The sequence below is a fragment of the Gymnoscopelus braueri genome (assembly GCF_963280865.1).
Source record: "Gymnoscopelus braueri genome assembly, chromosome: 4".
In the NCBI taxonomy this organism is placed as follows: Eukaryota; Metazoa; Chordata; class Actinopteri; order Myctophiformes; family Myctophidae; genus Gymnoscopelus; species Gymnoscopelus braueri.
The window spans coordinates 14,974,681-14,994,956 of record NC_137605.1 but is presented as its reverse complement, the minus strand read 5'-3'; the positions used below and the strand labels follow the sequence as shown (position 1 = coordinate 14,994,956).

General features: G+C 44.2%; 1 long non-coding RNA gene across 1 annotated transcript; it reads right to left on the bottom strand.

Moving 5' to 3' along the window:
• Nucleotides 1-31: 31 nt before the first annotated feature.
• Nucleotides 32-12,196, bottom strand: LOC308084184. Its single transcript, XR_013933058.1, has 3 exons — nt 12,021-12,196; nt 1,891-2,079; nt 32-269 (listed from the first exon to the last, which is right to left on the bottom strand). It is a non-coding gene; the product is annotated as an uncharacterized lncRNA (long non-coding RNA).
• Between the last annotated feature and the right edge of the window lie 8,080 nt (nt 12,197-20,276).

The window sequence follows — 20,276 nt, the reverse complement described above, 5'->3', positions numbered from 1 at the left end:
GACTAGAGGACTAGTTAACTAGTGAGGGATGTGGACGAGAGGACTAGGAGAGTTATCGTTAACTAGTGAGGGCTTGGGTCAGGGAAAGATCCCAGTTGTAAGGATGCAACGGGAGAAACATTTGACAATGAGTCAAGTATCTCTACTGAGAGGCAAAACTGGTCAGTGGACTGACTGGATGGATGGATGGATAGATTGATGGATGGATGGATGATGTAGATAGATAGATAGGTGATGTCCAGGCTTCTTGCTGTTCCTCTAAATTGCTCCTGAAAAACAATAAGATAGGAGAGAGAGAGAATTAAAGAGCGGACAGCGGAGGAAAAAAAGCGACCGCCCAGGTTGTAAAAGAAGATAAGAAAATCCCCTCTCATCGTCAGCTACAGCGTTTTAATTCCCAACAGCTTTATCAGCATCTCGCCCCCCCCCCACCCCTCCTCGTCTGAGGAGCTGTGTCTGACCCGACGGCTGCTCCTACTTCAGCCAGCAACAGATAAGCCGCTGCGGCTTCACTTCCCTGAAAGGCAGATTCCACTTCCGATGAAAAGACAAAAGGGGAGCCGAGTGTCGGCCCGATTTAGAGGTATTAAGAGTTGGACCGATACCCGGGGGTCAAGGAGAGTGATAACACCCCCCCCCACCCCCCCCACCCTCCCCACAGTTTGTGTAAGCGGACCACCCGTTGTGGCGGGAGTGAGTTATGGTCCCTGCGGAGGCAGAGCAGGTATCTGTGGCATTACAGACACAGATCCCTCTTTGATCCGAGGGGATAATGGGTTGCCACAAATACCCCAACCGCTCTCTCTCCCTCCCTCTTTCTCTCTATCTGTCTCTATCGCTCTCTCTGTGTGTCTCCCTCTCTCTCTCTCCCTCTTTCTCTGTCTTGTCTGTCTCACTCACCTTCCTGTGTTACATGGAGGCCTATACCGGAACATGGCGGGAATTGTATGCCATGCCACGAGAATGCTAATAATGCGTGTGTGTGTGCGTGTGTGTGTGCGTGTGTGTGTGTACACATGTATGTAATGGAGGGACTGAGTGAGGTGAGGACATGTATGTTAGTGTGTCTGTGGCCATGCAATGACATACAAGGTTTCTGTAGGGCAAAAACCTTGTATGTCCAAAACCGTTACTTTTCAGGAAATGGGGGATACAAATATAACCTGCGTTCCAATGGATCCAATCATCAAGTTATTTTAGTCACAAGCTCTCGTTAATACTTTTCATTGTTTCAACATTTATAAAACTCACAGACAGACGTAACCACTTTCACTTTCAAAGTGTCACTGTCAAAATCTACGAGCTCGGAACATTGTGAGCTTGTTGAACCGCTATTTCCGCTATAGTTTTGCAAGTTGAAATATGGAGATACAAGGTTTTCTTTCCCCCGACAGCAACAATATATACTGTATGTGTGTACAGCAGTGTGCGTGTGCATCACATGGGTGTGTTTATATGTTGCCGTCAAGGTTTGCATTGCTCATGGGACGGGCCTAACACGGCGTGCAAGAACCTTTTTTGAACAGGAGCACACGCAGGCACATGCATAGATTTAAAACAACTTTAAATTCACTCTTCAACAAAGTTAACAAAGGCTGCCGACCGCCGGTTGTCACACCAGCATGAATTAACATAGGAATGAGCCTAGAAGCATATCAATTGTCCATTGTGTGACCTCTAGTGTAGGTGTTAAGCGACGTGCGCATGACGTCATTAAAATAGAGTGCAACCACATACCAAATCGGCAATGCAACACTGGTTGCCGTCATGCACGTGTACACACACCCCACTGTGTGTGTGTGTGTGCGTGCGTGCATGCATGCATGCGTGCGTGCTTGCGTGCATGCTTGTGTGTGTATACGTGCATGCATGCGTGTAGGTGCAACTCACTCTCAGAGGTGTTTGTGTTGCTCCAGAGAGTGCGGGGTGGGGTGGGGCCGCGGGGTGACGGTGTGAGTGACGTCCGGGGCACGGCAGCGCGGCCACCCCGGGTGCTGGGTGGGTGCTGTTGTGGGAGCACCCCGGATGGCGGGTGGGTGCTGTCTGTGGGAGCGGAGGTGATAATTCAAAGGCTGAACCCTGCAACACAGTGAAGGGGGGGGGCTGCTGTAATTATATCGTTGCTGTCGGGCAGAAACTTCATATCTCCATACTCGAACTTTCTGTGTTTTTTTCGTAAATTAACGCCCGACTTGGTCATACTACAGCGTCACACAAAAGTATCAAAAGTAGCAGATCCACAAGCTCGAAACGCGGCACCAAGCGATCAGCTTGTAGATCAGCTACTTTTGCTGTTTTTGAATTTGAATTCTGAAAAGTAACAGTTTTGGAGATATGAGGTTTCCAACCGACAGAGACGACCATGCACAGTGCATGAGGTCGGGTCACATTGTGGAGGCTGCACACACACACACACACACACACAAAGGCCTCAAGTTGGTGCCAAAAAAACATATTGTCTTTGTCGGGCAGAAACCTTGTATCTCCATATTTTTATGTAAATGAATGCCCTACTTTGTTATACTACAGTGTCACACAAAGGTAGCAAAACATTTTTTTAAAGTGAAAGTGGCAGTGGTTAAGTCTGTGGGTTTTATAAATATCTAAATAATAACTGCATTGAATCCAATGGAACACAGGTAACAGTTACAAGGTTTCCGCCCGGCAGCAACGCTGTGAGGATGTGAATTTGAGGTATAGGCCTATCTGTTTGTCTGTGGGTTATGCATTGGATGAAAGCACAAGTCTTTGGTCTAACTGAGGCCATTAACGTGATACGTTTTCAATTTGTCAGGAGAATAAGTGGGCAATCTAATCCCATTGTTATGACAGCAGGAAAGTGGTACATCAAGACGAGATGAACGCCCTTCCTGGTATCCACATCAAGATCTATAGTAAAAACCATCAATCAGCCAGAGGAATGGGGTCACTGCAGACGGTCGCCGGACCCAGGCGAACAGTAGACCTATAACCTTGCGTCACCAGGCTTTCCAAACGGCAGAGAAAGCCTGGTTTTGACCAGTGGGATCCGGTCTCGAGCCCGCTTTCCAAATCCGGTAACTTGCGCTCACACGCATGCATGCACCGCTTCTGTATCCACTCTAGACCAGAGGTTCTCAAACATCTCAAAAGCTTATTAGGTTTATTTTAATGATCAATCAATCAATCGATTGTGTTCCAGCTTGGATCAATGGAACTAACGTAGTAAGTTCCTATGTATTGGTATCAACAAGGAAAATATTTTTTTTCAAGGTTCCAAAGAAAAAATCCCATGACATTTACATAATTTGTTTTAATTTAATGTTATAATAATAACATTGTATCTTAATGTTTTGCCAATTATTTGGGGGCCCACTTTCAATAGCCTCGTGGCCCACCAGTGGTCCCCGGCCCACAGGTTGAGAACCACTGCTCTAGAGACCCAGGCCGGATCAGCAACGTGCGAAGCCAAGCTGATCTAGTATTCCTACCGGCGTGTTCAGCTCTCTGTGCCCCCGACACCTCAGTCTCCTCCTCAGCTTTCTGAACTACAATAGCTAATACAAAAAGACAGCCAGGTGTTGCCAATGATACTAATTAAAGGTTCCATTCCATTTAGCGAGGCAGAGCCAACATGCACAATAGCAATACTCTGACTCTGTTTGACTTGAATGGAACAGGAACTTAATTAGCGTCATTACAGTTAACACCTGTGTTTACCCTACTATTTCACGTCAATGTGGCTGCCGTGGTAAAGGGTCTATTATCCTTTTAAAATAAAACACAAATGGAGCTGTTTGACATTAATTAAGCCACTCAAATAACCAGCCCATATGGGCACGTCACATACACGTCAGAAACAGAGCATCCAATTCACTTCCATCCTATGAGAGCAAAGGGGTGGAGCTTCACATTGCGGTGGTGTTGACACGTCGAGTTCAACGCATGGAGTTCAACGTTGGTGAAACTTGGCTGCGTGTCAACCAACAGGAAAGGAGCATGTGCTTGACCCCACCAATAGGCTCTATACACAGCAGCCATATTGGAAAGAAACTGGACCTCTTCCTTACTTACCAGGTCTTTTTATACAAATTAAGGCTCTGTTCCATTTAGTGTAGCACAGTGGTTCTCAAACCTTTACATTTCAAGGACCCCCATAACACACCCGTAAGGGGCCATTTGGAACCCCCTCAAGGATCCATGAGCCTCAACAAACCATGAGGGTACCTGGAACACACTTAACCCTAACAGTACGTTTTAACAGCGGGCGACTCTCGGGCGATCGCCGGGCGACATCGTCCAAAAGATAAAGAAAATCCATCTTTCATCGCCCCCCCGCCCACTTCGCCCTATCGCCAGTAGTTGCCGGCTCTCATAGACATAATGCACTTCCGGAAAATACTATCCTGAATCGCCGCTGTTAAAACGCACCGTTAGGTAAGCAGGGAACATAGAACCCGGGGAACATAGAACCCGGGGAACGTAGAACCCGGGGAACATAGGGATGACCCCTTTCCAGAGCCTTAATTAGTATTATTGGTAAGACCTGTGAAGGAAGGAAGAGGTCCAATTTCTTTCCAATAAGGATGCTTGTGCATAGAGCCTATTGGTGAGCTTTTTCCTTGTAGTTTTCTTTCAGTGAGCCTACTCCAAGGTAAGTAAAATGAACGACACACCAGCAAACTGATTTCCGTGCATGCCATGTCACTCCTGATACTGCCCACAATCCACAAGACAGCATGAATTGATGTGCCCGATGACTCATAGGTCCAATTTACAATTTAGGCATTTAGCAGACACTCTTAATCTAGAGGTAAGATCATAGGTACACCAAGAACCTATCATCAGTCTAAAGTTTTTAAATTATATTATACGGTTTAGACTCTAAGCAGTATAATATAAAATACAAAAATGATCTGTGCATCGAAACTATACAAACTATAGGATGCCAGGTCAACAGATGAACCTAGAATCTGTCTAATAACATGCTATCTAAATTACAATTTAACCTTTGCATAAGCCTGCAAGGTCACCACGGTTAGGGCAAGTGCTATGGGCTAAGGTGGAGTCTGAAGAGGTGAGTCTTCAGCAGTGTTGATTTCGTCGACTAAAACTATGACGAAAAATGTTCGTCGACTACCTTTTTTCACTGACAAAAACTAAATAAAAACTAAGCTATGATGACTAAAAATAAGACTAAATATATTGACAATTCCATCAACAAATAAAAACTAGACTAAAATGTTAGGGAGGGACGAGTGGAGAAGAGATCCTAAAAGACAAGTCATTTTATGTTTGGTTGCGCTCAGGTGTTGCGCTCTGAAAATAGCAGATCTACAAGCTCACAACGCGTCACGTTGTGAGCTTGTAGATCGGCTATTTTCAGCATGCAACAAAGTGTAAAATCAGCCATTACGACGCCATCAAGGCCCGCCACAATACATTTTTAGTCTAAAACCTTATGATATTTAGTCGACTAAAACTAGACAAAAACTAAAACATTTCAGATGCGGGGCACGGTGGCACAGTCGGTAGTGCTGTCGCCTCACAGCTAGAAGGTCCTGGGTACGCTGTGGGCACTGGGGGTGTGTTCTCTCCTCCGCGTCATCAGTGCCCATACCCTAGGTGGGGTTGGCGAAAGGGCCTTTCTGTGTGGAGTTTGCATGCATGTTCTCCCCGTGTCTCCTAGGGTAGGTACCCTCACAAAAAACATGCAGTAATCCTGGTCACTATACTGCCTCCCCCTGGCCAGCCGGGGCGCCTGATGGAGGGGAAGGGAACTGGTTGGAATAACGTGTTCCTTCCACGCGCTACGTCCTACCAGGGAAACTCTCCCCTGTCAGGTGACAAGAAGGTCAGTTGGCTCTCATGCATTGAAGGAGGCATGAGCTCGGCCCTGGCCTCCCTAGGTTGGCAGAGGGAAGGTAGTGCCCAGGATTACATAGACAATTGGCACTGGGTGTAAAAAATAGTGTTACAAAATCGTGGGATAAAAAAAAAAAAAAAAAAAAAAAAAACATTTCAGATGACTAAAATATGACTAAAACTAAATAGAATTTTATTCAAAAGACTATGACTAAAACTGAATAAAAATGTTATGTCAAAATCAACACTGGTTCTAATTGCAATGAGTTTGTTCCACAGTTTGGGATCCAAAAGGGAGAAGAGTCTGGGACGTGTGGAGCGTTGTACCCTCCCTTTCAAGACACGCTCCCCTTGACGCATGATGTGTGACCGTCCCCTAACACTACACCCCTGGAAGACAGGGGTTTCATTTAACCACTTAAACCATTACATTACATTACATTACAGTCATTTAGCAGACGCCTTTATCCAAAGCGACTTACAATAAGTGCATTCAAACATAGGTAGGGAACGAAACTACTTATCACCAGAAGTGCATTCTCTTCTAAAACAAGCAACTAAGAGTATACCTAGCGCTAAGGTAAAAGTGCAATATATCAGCTACCTACTTTCATGAACAGATGAGACAAATAGGAAAATCAAATGAGCAAGAGCTAAAACAAATAAGTGTATCGAATAAACAAGATCCAATAAAACAATACAACAATAAAACAAGAGTTCGTACAACTAGTTAACAACAAGTAGGCAAGGCGAAGAGGAAGGGTAGTGTTTCCTGAAGAGGTGGGTTTTCAGCCTGCGGCGAAAGATTGGCAGTGACTCTGCTGTCCTGACATCAGTGGGGAGTTCATTCCACCATTGTGGGGCCAGAACAGAAAAAAAGCTGTGACCGTGTAGATCGGCCAGAAGGACCCACTGAGCGACGAGGCAACCAGTCGTCCCGAGGCGGCAGACCGAAGTGGTCGGGGCAGGGGTGTAAGCATCGACCATAGCGCGGAGGTAAGAAGGAGCAGTTCCTTTCACTGCCCTATAGGCTAGCACCAGGGTTTTAAACTGGATGCGAGCCGCTACGGGGAGCCAGTGTAGAGAACGGAACCATATATACTTAGTTGACCGGTGCCCCCCCAGGGCTCTATACTAGATCCTCTAGTGTAGTATTTCCCTCTACATCAAATCTCTTCGTTTGAAAATAGCCAATCTACAAGCTCACAACGCGTCACATTGCGACGTGTGGAGAGTGGAATGTCTGCCCCCAGAATAGGGTCGCTAGGGCTCATGTGCGTAAGACAGGGCTCATTGTCTTACCTCAGAAGTTCTCAAACTTTTTCTTGTCAAGGATCCCCAAAGCAAAGAGTTTGAGCCCCCCGGGGGATCCTGCGTGCCACAGGGACACCGTTTCTCCAATCCGCACCAAACTTGGCACAAACACTGTTCAGGGGTCTGCCATGAAAATAGTCACACCAGGGGGCCACGTCAGGGTTCCCCCGGGGGCCAGAGGCACACTGTTATTCCAATCCTCACTAAACATGGCACTAAATGGTGTTCAGGGATATTCCATGACAATAGTCACACCAAAAAGCTGCATAGCGGCCTGAAAATTTAGCCATTAACCCATTAAGACCTGAAGCCGATTCTACATGTCTCCTAAATCCCAACAGTATTCTGAAAACCCTATGTTTCTATATCAGTGGTGCTCATTCTTTTTCTTGACAAGGACCCACAAAATTATAAGTATTTGGCCGTGGACCCCCATCTCAAAACATTTTGTTCCAGGGACCCCCAGAAGCAAAGATTTGTGTTAAAAATGTTTCCTTTAAAATAATGTATATTCAAATGATTTTCACACCGATTTTTCAAAAATAGCAGATCTACAAGCTCGTAGCGCGGCACTCGGTGCCGCGCTACGAGCTTGTATATCTGCTATTTTTGAATAGCCAAAATGTAAAATAATGCTTTTTAGCTCAAATTAAAAAAATTACACAGATGCGTTCCAGGTCTACCACTGTCTTAGCGTACACCAAAAACTGTGCATTCCTTTTTGCGACCACTATTGTTGCACTGCCCTGCACGGTTCCACTTGCACGGTTCCACTTGCACGGTTCCACTGCACGGTTCCACTGTGCTACATTGCTGAACCTGCCCGCCGCTCCACTCTGAACGTGGCCTGTCATGACATTGAGCATCACTGTGCTCCTGTGTGCAAAATGGCAGATAAACATTGTCTGATTGTGGGATGATTTAATATAGGATGACAGCCACCGGGGCATAGGGTGGCAGCTGCTGCCCTAAAATAATGTTGTGCCGCCATGACTGGTGCCACCACTATCTGGACCCACCGGTGTGTGTGTGTGTGTGTGTGTGTATATAGCAATAATAATGTTGTGCCGCCATGACTGGTGCCACCACTATCTGGACCCACCGGGGTGTGGGTGTGTGTGTGTGTGTGTGTGTGTGTGTGTGTGTGTGTGTGTGTGTGTGTGTGTGTGTGTGTGTGTGTGTGTGTGTGTGTGTGTGTGCGCGTGCGTGCGTGCGTGTGTGTGTGTATATAGCAATATATCTCTATCTCTATTGCATGACTGCAGATTATTGTTCAGTAAACAATCTGAACGCAAGCTCTGGTCGTTTTCATTGCCTCTGAAGAAGAACTCAACACTGGAAAATGGAACTACAGTCTATTCCTCATTTACTAACATGAGTGAATGAGGAATAGTTACAGCTTTAGAATGGACTTATGCATAGCACCCTGGGGGGTCCTTAAAATGTTAAAGGTTGGAAATCACTGACTTACAGTACAGTATATCGTCAGAAGACATACACCCTGTAGAAGATGTATACTGTATACATACGCCAATATTTAGTGCCATCCTCTATTACAGTGGTTCTCAAACCTTTTCATGTCAAGGACCCCCAAAATTATGTATTTGGCCGCGGACCCCCATCTCAAAATATTTTGTTCCAGGGACCCCCTCCCCCCAGAAGCAAAGATTTGAGTTACAAATGTTCCCTTTAAAATATATATATTCAAAGATTTGCAAAAAAAATCAAGATTTTTCAAAAATAGCAGATCTACAAGCTCATAGCGCGGCACTCTGTGCCGCACTATGAGCTTGTAGATCTGCTATTTTTGAATAGCCAAAGTATAAAAGGTTAAAGTGGTTAAAATGATTGTGACGCTGAATTAACACATTTTGCTGGGGACCCACTGGAACCCCCCCTCCCCCCCAAGGACCCCTGGGGGTCCCCGGACCCCACTTTGAGAACCAATGCTCTATTAAGACCCCAAACTTAAAAAGGATGGGGTCTTTTCAGAATAGGGCAAGACTCAGACCAAACTCTGAAGACCTAGACACAACATCATGGAATATTTATTGTAGACTGTGTTGTCTTAAAGTGAGCTTTTGGCATGCACAAATAAATACAACCATCATTGAATAAGTTATAATTATATTGATGCCACCTATTACCCAACAAAACAATGTATCCGTTATGGCCTAACCGGATAGTGGTTCTCAACCTGTGGGGCCGGGTCCCCAGATGACAATTTAAGGACTTTTAAGACCTTTTTAATACCTAAACAAAAAAAAGGGTGAAAAAAAGAAATGAAATTAAATGGAAAAAACTACTACATCAAAAGTAACCAACAGATCTGGTCAAACAAGGGTTTACGAGCCATTTAACAACCTTTATGTTGATAATTTCTTCTCCTCGTTCGCAGACTTGTCTGTTAAGTTCAACCTCCCCAATTGTCATATGTTCCGCTTTTTTCAAATCAGGCACTTTGTGAGAAGTCAAAACCCTCAATTCCCGTCCACCTGATTCTGTGATAGACTCCTTTCTATCTCTTGGGACTGGTGAAAGGAAGCTTACCTCAAGTATATACGATACTATCTTTAAAGTTAATTCGACTCATTAAAGGAGTCCAATTCAGCTCTCAGGGAGCTCTCAGACTCCCAGAGATCTGCCTGGGACCGGGACCTCGGTATTAACATGTCAGATGACCAGTGGGTAACCTGCGTTAGACCTGGTACATACCTCCTCTAAATGTGCAAGGCCCAGACTATTGCAGTGCAAGATACTATAGAGTCCATTACACCAACGCAAAGCTGGCCAGAATATACCCCAACAGGTCCGATGCATGTAATTTATCTGATGATAACTTAGTAATTAACCTAAGTTATCATTGTTCTGGTCTGCTGTGTTTAACACTTGCTGGGTGAACCAATTGACCCTGATCCCCTCACTGCCCTTTTCGGAATCCCCATGATAATGCCTAATGCGTCCAACTCAGCACGCCGAGTCATTGCTTCCACAACTTTACTATAGCTAGGAAGCCCCCCCCCCTCTCTCTCTCTCTCTCTCTGTCTCTCTCTCTCTCTCTTTCCTGTTCCTCGGTATGAATGAGTGTCTTTGGTTACTGTCTGTCTTTGTCTATTAATGTTGTTTTGTTTTGATACGCCTTGCATTTGAACATGTACCTGTATGTGTGTTATCTGTTTACTGTTTTTTTGTTCTGTTATGCTGTGTTTTGTTGTTTTTGTTTTAATTGCTGTTGTTGTTTTTTGTCGGAAAATGACAGACCTCTTTGAGTTTACTACTTGCTACAATTTCTTGTTTTTTATTGTCTGTGCAAAAAAAGTAATAACGTAACCAACAAACATTGGCCAAAATAATGTAAGAAAGAGGCCAACATTGTGAGGCGTTGTGGAACGGCTATTTTCACAATATTTATCTGTGGAACCGAGTCAAACTAAATCTAACGCCTCATCTCCTACAATTCCAAGTGCTTGTCTGGGTGGGGGGGGGGGGTCCCCATTTCAAATATGATTATTTTGGGGGGTCCGCAGTTCAACTATGATTATTTCGGGGGGTCCCCAGTTCAAATATGGTTATTTTAGGGGGTCGCGGCCTGAAAAGCACCCCTACATTTCACCTTGCCGCCCTTCCGTCACGCCAGCAATACATTTCTAGAATCGCCGCTGACAGGTAAACGCAGCTGAAAGGTATTAACATTAATTCCGGGGTGTGTTTTCGCTTAGGTGTTTCTGTGTGTGCCTGCCAGACACATAAACACCTATGACATGTCAGAATGCTCTGGCCAGAACAAAACAAACATCATCAGTTGTTCTGGCGACCCCCAGGCATGCAGCTGGTTTCCATTCTGACCATCTTATCAGGAGCCAATTTAACCCCTTAAGACCTGAGACCGATTCTACAAATGTCTTCTAAATCCTATAACAGTTTTCTGAAAAACGTATGTTGCTATACATCAGTGGTTCTCAAACTTTTCCATGTCAAGGAGGACCCTCAAAATACTTCGTCCCAGGGACCCCCGAGAAGCAAAGATTTGAGTTAAAAAATGTTCACTTTAAAATGAGCAAAAGTAGCAGATCTACAAGAGCTTGTATATCTGCTATTTTTGAATAGCCAAAGCATAAAATAAATATGGCTAAAATCTAAAAGGACACAGATATGCTTTCCCGGATTGAATGGGTTTTTAGACATAGAACACCAAAGTCCAATCATGGCAAGACGACTCAAGCCACTGCTGGGTGGAGAACAGCTGGTTCAAAGTGCTTCTCCGACAACCATCCGATGTAATGGTAGACCGCTAATCAAGACCAAAGGCAGCTGCTGACAGCCACATTAGTGTTCCGTTTACACGGCTCGGTCGCATTACCTCCAAATGAACCACAACACGGTCAAGATGAGGTGTGATCCATGCCAGAACTACTCAACAAGCATGGCATACGATATATAAAACCCAAACCAATGATTCGGTCTTGATTAATGCAGGAGCGGTCAGAAGAAGCATGCCAAAATGCAAGCTCATTTCCCCAAGTAATCCAGTATCTGTTGCAGCTGCAAGGAGCCTCATATTATGGCATGTATACAGAGCAGTCGAGCACAGCATATATAAGCTTGTGACACTCTCTCTCTCTCTGCTGTTTTTATAAGGCAAACATGTGCCGTGCAGGAAATGCAAAACAAGGACTTTCTCCTCCTCCTCCTCCTGCCTGAATTCTCTCTCTCTCTCTTTCTCACATTTAAACAGCGACAGCATCCCCCCGTCAGTCACCTTGCGTGGCATGATGATGATGATGCTGATGCGGTGGTGGGCAAAACCAGAGAAAGCAACAGATGTCTAAATGCAACTCGAGCGAAAAGATAGGAAGTCTGACCTGTTTGCTGCCTGTTGTTCAGTTCGGAGGGAGAGCCGCTTGAAATGTAATAGAGAGGGTGGGAGTTTGTGAGGGAGTGAGAAGGAGAGAGACAGACAGAGAGAGAGACGGAGACAGAGAGAGAGAGCAACAGGGTGGGAGGGAAGGAGGGAAGGAGGGAGGTACATGAGGGTTATGGAAAGAGAGTGTAAGAGGGGAGTAAGTATACTGTGAGGCTCGGTTGCTGTCGATGATTTAAGTGTGTGTATGTTCTGGCTCGGACCGACACGACCCCCCTCCTCAAATCCAGCGTGTTGACACTACAACGTATGGACTGTGAGCGTCCGGTGTGTACGCTTAAGGTCTTTATGTTATGTTGGGCCAAAGGTGCTATGCTGCCTGCAGGGTGGTCTGGTCTGTTTCCACAAAGACAGACAGACGAGACGGACCCCTCAACCCCCTCATGAATAAAAATCGTGTCTGTATCTGTATCCGTGTCTATTTTAGACAGCCACCTGTTAATGACATTAAAGTCGCCGGGAAAAAGGAGGAGCCTGTGTTTGTATGAGAGGAGCCAGGAGGCTCGCGCAGAATGAATACGACTGTGGAGAGGACCGTGACCCTCAGACAGAGGAGAGAGAGAGAGAGAGACACAGACAGACAGACAGACAGAGTATTAAGAGAGAGGGAGAGGGACTGAGACAGACAGACAGACAGACAGACAGAGTATTAAGAGAGAGGGAGAGGGACTGAGAGAGACAGACAGTAGACAGATAGAGAGAGACAGAGAGATAGAGAGAGAGAGAAGAGAAGAGAGAAGCAGCAGACATCATGCGTAACAGGACACACAGAATGTCCAGAGCTAGTTGTGAGCCAAACCGCTTGTTTATGTGAGGTGTGTGTGTGGGGGGCACAATCGAGGCTCAATTACAGTTCTATTAGGTACCACAACAGGTACCACACACACACACACACACACACACACACACACACACACACACCCTCTATCACCTTCAGTCTTTATCGCCGTGTCAAATTCTCACTTTCCTTTCAACGGTGTGTTACTCTGCGTTGCTTTAACTGGAAGCTATTTCCACAGACCCCTGTTGTACATGTGGCCGATCTCTAATCTGATCTAGACGGCAGAACCACCAGTCAATTGTTCCACGGCTATACACTTTAGAACCAGATTGAGCGTCGGATATAGTCTCTGGGATTGTGTTGAAAAGGGGGCTTTGAATAAAAAGCCTCCAACTCCAAGAATCCTCAATAGCCACTCACTGTTCCGCAGCTAGACAGAGGAACACGTGGTTTTCGTGGCTATAGATGAGAGGCGGCAGAACGACCGCACTTGAATTCGGATCCTCTGGCCTTGGACGCAAGGAGGCTTAATCTCCCTCTCTGCCAAAGCTTTCGTCACCTACTTTGACAAGGTCGATGGTATCAGAAGCGTGTTCTACCCAGCTTACCACTAATCAAACGACTAACTCAATCTAATTCTAAGGCCAAACATCTCATGTCTATCATCCACCTGACCTCCACTCCATGATCTTATACAGACAGACCTGAGGCCCATTCTACAAATGCCTTCTAAAATCTCTACACCAACAGGCTGCACCTCTGATCACCAATTATTGGTCTACATTGGGGATGAGTACACCTACAGATGGGAGGTTGACCATCTGCTTTCTAGAGGTAGGAAACATTTGGAGCTCAATGCTCTACAGGCTGTACTAGTTGCTCACACTGTTACTTGCACAAGTTGCACTAACGTACATATCGTTGCTGTCCGGCAGAAACCAGCTAACTCCATTTTGACGCGTTTGCATTTGTTTCCATAAATCAGTGCTATTGAACACCCTTTACGTCTGTGTGTTGGTCAAACAAATATTGAACCAATGAAAAGTATTAAAAACTGCTTCTGACAAAAGCTAACTCCATTGGATCCTCAAACTTTCTGCTAAACCAGCTAACTCCATCAAAGGGGGGTGGAGTTATCTGGTTTTGCTGACTCCAGGCTCCACCCCCGTTTGACCTCCAACCTCATTGTGAGCTTGGAGGTCCATTCAGCGGTTCTTATCAACGATGAACAAAACCTCCTAACTCCACTTTGATTTAGTTTTTGTCATTTCCTGAAAAATTAACATTTTGGAGAGATCTCAGCAGAGATATACAGTATATATCGTTCATATATCGTTCAGAAGCTGTGTTCACGTTCACTCTAATAATAGACTCCAACCTGCTTCAGGCGGCTACCTACTGCACGCAGATACGGGAAGTAAATGGTAAATAAAATGGTAAATGGTGCATTTATATAGCGCTTTTATCCAAAGCGCTTTACATAGGTTGTGCATTACATTCACCCATACAGTACCGATGGCGGAGGAAACCATGCAAGGCTCATCGGGAGCAATTAGGGGTTCAGCGTCTTGCTCAACGACATTAACTTGCGGTTTCCAGTTTACTCTACCCCTGAGCCACTGCCGCCCACAGTAAACTGGAGATGGCATTTTTCATTTATTTTATTTCTGTGTCTTAGACAGACCCTATTCACCTTCATCAAGAGGGCCCAGCAGAGGATGTTCTCCCTGAGGCAGCCGGATGGAAAGGATGGTCCAGTTCTACGCATCCATCAAGGGGTCCATCCTCAGCACATCCATCAGCATCATGGTGGCCCGCCGGCTCCAGTGCCAAGGACAAGGGCAGACTGCAGCAGATCCCTCAGCCGGCAGACAGGGTCGTCGGGGTGGTGTGACCTGCCGTCTCTCCGGGCGGGACCTGCAATAATGCTCCAGGACTGACGGAGAGTGGCTGGCCCCTTTTTTTTTTTATCCCCAGAAACCACCTCTTAGAACGATGGTTCCCAAACTGGGTGTCGGGACCCCCAGGGGGGTCCACAAATGATTTGTGGGGGTCCCCAGATGATTTGCTTAACGTGCAACATTGTTTTCTCACTCAACAGTAAACAAACCAACATACAGTAGGCTATACTGGTTGATTTTTAAATCTCTGTGTTGTTGTCCATGTCCTCGCCGTATTGCCTGATTCACTGCCCTTTGCTATTATTTTAATGTTGTTCTATGCTTCAGCTTTTCTTTTTTGCTTTATTGTTAAATTAGTTGTAACTGTAATTGTATTCTTGCTCTGTAAAGCACTTTGAGCTGCATGTCATGTCATGAAAGGTGCTATGCAAATAAAGTTTATTATTATTATTATTATTATTATTATTATTATTATTATTATACGTGTACAGGGCATCTGCACATTTCTTCTTCTTTTTTATAAAACTAATAAGACCATTACAACATCAAAAATAACTTAAAAAAGAACTATACTATAAAACAAACTATACTTTAAAAACATTGGCCAAATCTTAGTCAAAAACAAATATTAGCCTAAGAAAGAGGCAAAAATAGCCGATCAACAAGCTCACATCGCCTTGCATTGCGAGGCGTTGTGAGCTTGCAGTTCGGCTATTTTCACAATATTTATCTGTGGAACCGAGTCAAACTAAATGTAATGCCTCAACTCCTACAATTCCAAGTGTCCCCAGTTCGAATGTGATTCTTTTGGGGGGGTCACTCACGGGCACGGCCTGAAAGGTTTGGGAACCACTGTCTTAGAAGAAAGAGTCACATCCAGCAACTGGTTCTGGTCTAATATCAAAACCCCATGGCAGTGAGACTCAAAAACAAGCCCCCTGTCCCATCACTCTGGGACTATAGGCTACCACTATCCAGTCCTTCTCACATGCGCACGCGCACACGCACACGCACACACACACACACACACAGTCTATCCTTTATCGTTATATCATGTATATTATATACATATATATGTATATAATATACATAATATAAGGATAAGTGCTTAACGTGCAATATACTAATATTTGCTGTTTTACTAATCACCAGCCCCGCCCAGTCAGCTTCCTTGCATGTGAAAAATGCTATAGACTGTCTATTAATGTAGGCTACAGCGCAAAAAAAAAAGAATGTTCAGTGTGGCTGTAACTCTGAGCGTATAGCCCTACATACACTGTCCTGTCAGTTAAATTAACACTGAGGATTATGCTGTGTAAAGGCCCTGTCAAACAGACACATTAAATACATAAAAGCGCCACAGAGAAGCGACCGCGCATTCCCCTGACAGTTCAGGTTACACATGGGCCACGGTGAGTGAGGAGGAGGCCAACCCCAGGCTGCCAGCATGCCTGCACTCTCAGTGGTGGAAGAAGTACTCAGATATTTTACTTAAGTAAAAGTAGCAATACTACAATATAAAAACACCCTGTTACAAGTATAAAAGGCCTGTGTTCAAAATGTTACTTGGCGTCAAAATATACCAAAAATAAAAGTACTAAAAATGTTTGAAAATAGCAGACGGGTTGTGAGCTTGTATATCGGCTATTTTCAAATAGCCTATGTATAAAATAGGGCTAAAGTGGTAAATGTATGTTTTACTTTACTTATTTGGACAGGACAATGCATATTAATGGACGTCACATGGACGTAAATACACCGGATTTAGCAACAATGCTAGTTTTCATCCGCAGTCCTCATATATAATAATATGATAATTTATATCCAAGGTAACTAGTAACTAAAGTTTTCAAATAATTGTAGTGGAGTAAAAGTATAATATTTGCCTCTGAGATGTAGTGGAGTAGAAGTACTGAAAATTGGAAATACTCCAGTAAAGTAAAAAATACCTCAAAATTGTACTTAAGCACAGTAAATCTACTTAGTTACTTTACACCACTGACGGTGAGTAAGCCTGCACTGCATGCTTGCACTACACTGCACGCATTGGAGGGCAAAGAGAGAGTGACAGTGTTGCCAGATTCTGTGAAAGAAACAAGCACAACAGGTCTACAAAAAACAAGCCCAAAAGAAGCGCCTATACCAGTTTAACCACTTTGAACCTATACACATTGGCTATTTTAGCCGATCTACAAGCTCACAACGCGTCGCATCTGCTATGTTCAAGTAAGAAAAAATCTATTCTTGAGTAACTGTGATGAACTTGTGAGAAGAATGAGAACACTTTTTGAGTAGGAAACCTAGTCCTCCAAGGGTCACTTAACCCAAGTTGGTCAGCATGATATTGCAAAACTTTGGCTGATTTTGACAAAGTAGTTTGTTTAGCAGATGACCTATCAAGAGCAAAAATTTGGACTAGGTTAAAATCTCCTCCAATGATTATTTGATATTCATCAAGGTTAGGTATGGAAGAGAAAAATTTGGTAATAAATTTGTCGTCATCCCATGTTGGAGCGTAGACTGAGGCCAGGACCACGGGGGTGTTTAGCAATTTGCCCGAGACTATAACATATCGTCCATTTGGATCTGACACAGTGGTGTTTAATTCAAATGCAGTGTCACGATGTATAATAATGGCGGCCCCTCTAGAGCTTTCAGAATACTTTGAGTGGAACAGGTGGCCCATCCACGGCTTTTTAATACGCGACACCCGTGCAGTGCGCATATGAGTTTCTTGTAAGAAGCATATGTCTCCCTTGAGCATCTGCTATTTTCAAAAACAATCTTGAAAAAAAGAAACAGCTAAATGTTTTAAATACACAAATCTTGTGAGGGGGTCCCTGGCACAAAATATTTTCTGATGGGGGTCCGCATACCAATACATATTAATTTGGGGGTCCTTGAAAAGGTTTGAGAACCACTGGTTTAAACAACATTAGGAAACAAGTCCCAAAAAGCAACTCTACACTTTAATAAAAACAAGCCCCCCCCCAAAAAAAGCAACTCGCAAACTACCAATATTTACAAGCGACTTTACAGGAAAAACAAGCCAAAAGTCGCTTATAATAAGCAGACCTGGCAACACTGGTGAGTGAGTGAGTGAGTGAGAGTGGAGAAAGAGGGGGAGAAACTACAAGAGTGAGAGAGAGAGAGAGAGAGAGAGAGAGAGAGAGTGGGTGAAAGAAGAAGTGCCAGACAGTGTAAGCTGAGAGTGAACCAGAGGAGAAAGGAGGGGGCGAGTTAAGATAGGTGCAACGAGGGGGATTCAGTGAAGTTAATATGGCTGCAGGCTCGAAGGACAAACGTAAACCACAAGCGCGCGAACACGCGCACACACACACACACACTTCATTTTTGAAGTCTTCTCTGTCGTGTTGAAACCTCATAATGTTCCAAAAACTGTTACTTTTCAGGATTAAAATTCAAAAGCAGCAAAAGCAGCGTTCGAGCTTGTGGATCTGCTACCTCTGCTACTTTTGTGTGACGCTGTAGTATGATCAAGTAGGGTGTTAATTTGCAAGAAAACACAAAAAGTTAAAACATGGAGATAAGAGGTTTCTGCCCGACAGCAACGAAGCGCAAGCTGCAAGTTCCACCGTATAGCAACAGTGTTGCATCCTGTACAGTTGAGAGAGAAAGGGCCATCCAACTAATATGCCCATATATGGGCATTCCAATGTATATGGGCATATACTGATGACATCAGGGATCTCCATATATGGGCACAAAAGGAACACAGACAGACGGGTACAATTGGGTACCCTGACAAAGCCCCCAGCACTATGGACCCAGACATATTGGCCGGATCGGCAGTGCGACGTAGTTGTGAGTGCCCCGAACTCTAGATGTGAGGGCAGCATAGCGGCCTGAACCTCCAGTAGTGGAAAAGTAGCAAAAAGAAGTGATGCACAAATTCAAATTACCTTGACATAATGTGTTTGTGTGATTGCAAGCATTAATACAATAGACCATTTTTCACAGTAATTATTTTGACATGAAACGATTGGGTAAACACAGGTGTTTCTTCAAAGGAATGCGAGCGCTTCTCTCAACAACTTAGTTTCAGGATGCGTTCCAATAAAACGAAAAGATCACCAGCAGCACTCACTTAAGTACTTGAACCCCATTATTGCATGCCTCGAACATTCGCCAAAAATAGCAGAGCTTGTAGATTGGCTATTTTTGGTGAAGAGATTTGGTGTAGAGGCAAAAAAAAAGTGGTCTGAGGACAGTTGCAACTTAAGTGCGCTAGAGGGTAGAGCCATATGAAATCCGTTTTATTTTTTTCCCAATTCCGTTTTATTTTTTCCCAAATTCTGTTTTTTCCATTTTAATATTTCTGAATTCTGTATTTTGCTTTTTATGCTCATTTTTACCATTAAAAAAAGTGTCTGGTAAGTGGAAATGAATAAATGTTCACAATTTAATAAGATATAACAGTCCATACATGTCTCTGAAAGAAATCTACACAACGCCCATGTATTATTATCATTTCTATCGTCTTTCTAAGACGATTTCTACGTGGATTTTATTGTTTTAAAGTAGGATGTGTCCATGCAAAATGGTGGTGTCCCGTGGATTTGTAAAAAAAAATTTTACCGCGAATATTTTTTATATTCCAAATTAAGCAATATTCCGTTTTTTATTCCAATTCCATTTTTATTGGTCATTTCCGCGATTCCGTCCGCGATTCCGTTAACATGGATTTCATATGGCTCTACTAGAGGGTTTAAGGCAGGGGTCTTCAACAGGGGGTCCTGGACCCCTAGGGGGTCCTCAGAGTTTCTACTAAGTATTGACGGTTTAAGTGTCTGAAAATACACATTAACATGAATCCAACACAACACATTGATAGTGCTGTCCAACACGTCTATGAATCTATGAAATGTATGAAAAAGTTTAATCTGCAACAACATTTTATACAATATGTAGTGGGGGTCCCTGCTTCATCTCTCCCTCAGCTATGGGGTCCTTGGGCTGAAAAACGTTGAAGACCCCTAGTTTTATTTCGGCCTGGCGAGAGTATGTTTTGCACCCTGTCCGTACGTCCGTGTGTCCGTCCGTCCGTCCGTCCGTCCGTCCGTCCGTCCGTCCGTGTGTCATTCTGTATGTCTGTGTACAGCTAATCTCCGGCACTGTTGGCTTGATTGCAGCGAAACTGTGCACACACACACTGCCAATTCAGAACCTCTGCCCCTTGGGGCCTGTTATAGAGCCACCAGAAGGCCACTTTTTGCAATTTTTTACTCCTACAGATTTTGTCCAAACATCACGCAAATCGCTACACAGTATCTCTATGGTCATTAAACGAAACAGGTCCTTCAGATTTTTCATATTCCATCCTGATTGGCTAACCTTTGCCCTGCATTTTTCACATCTGCCTTTTATAGTGCTACCAGGAGGCCGACTTACGTAAAACATTTTTTAAATATTACTCCTTCCGATTTTATCCAAATTTCATGCAAATCGGTACACATGATCTCTATAGTCATGTGATCACGACGGATCCGATTGA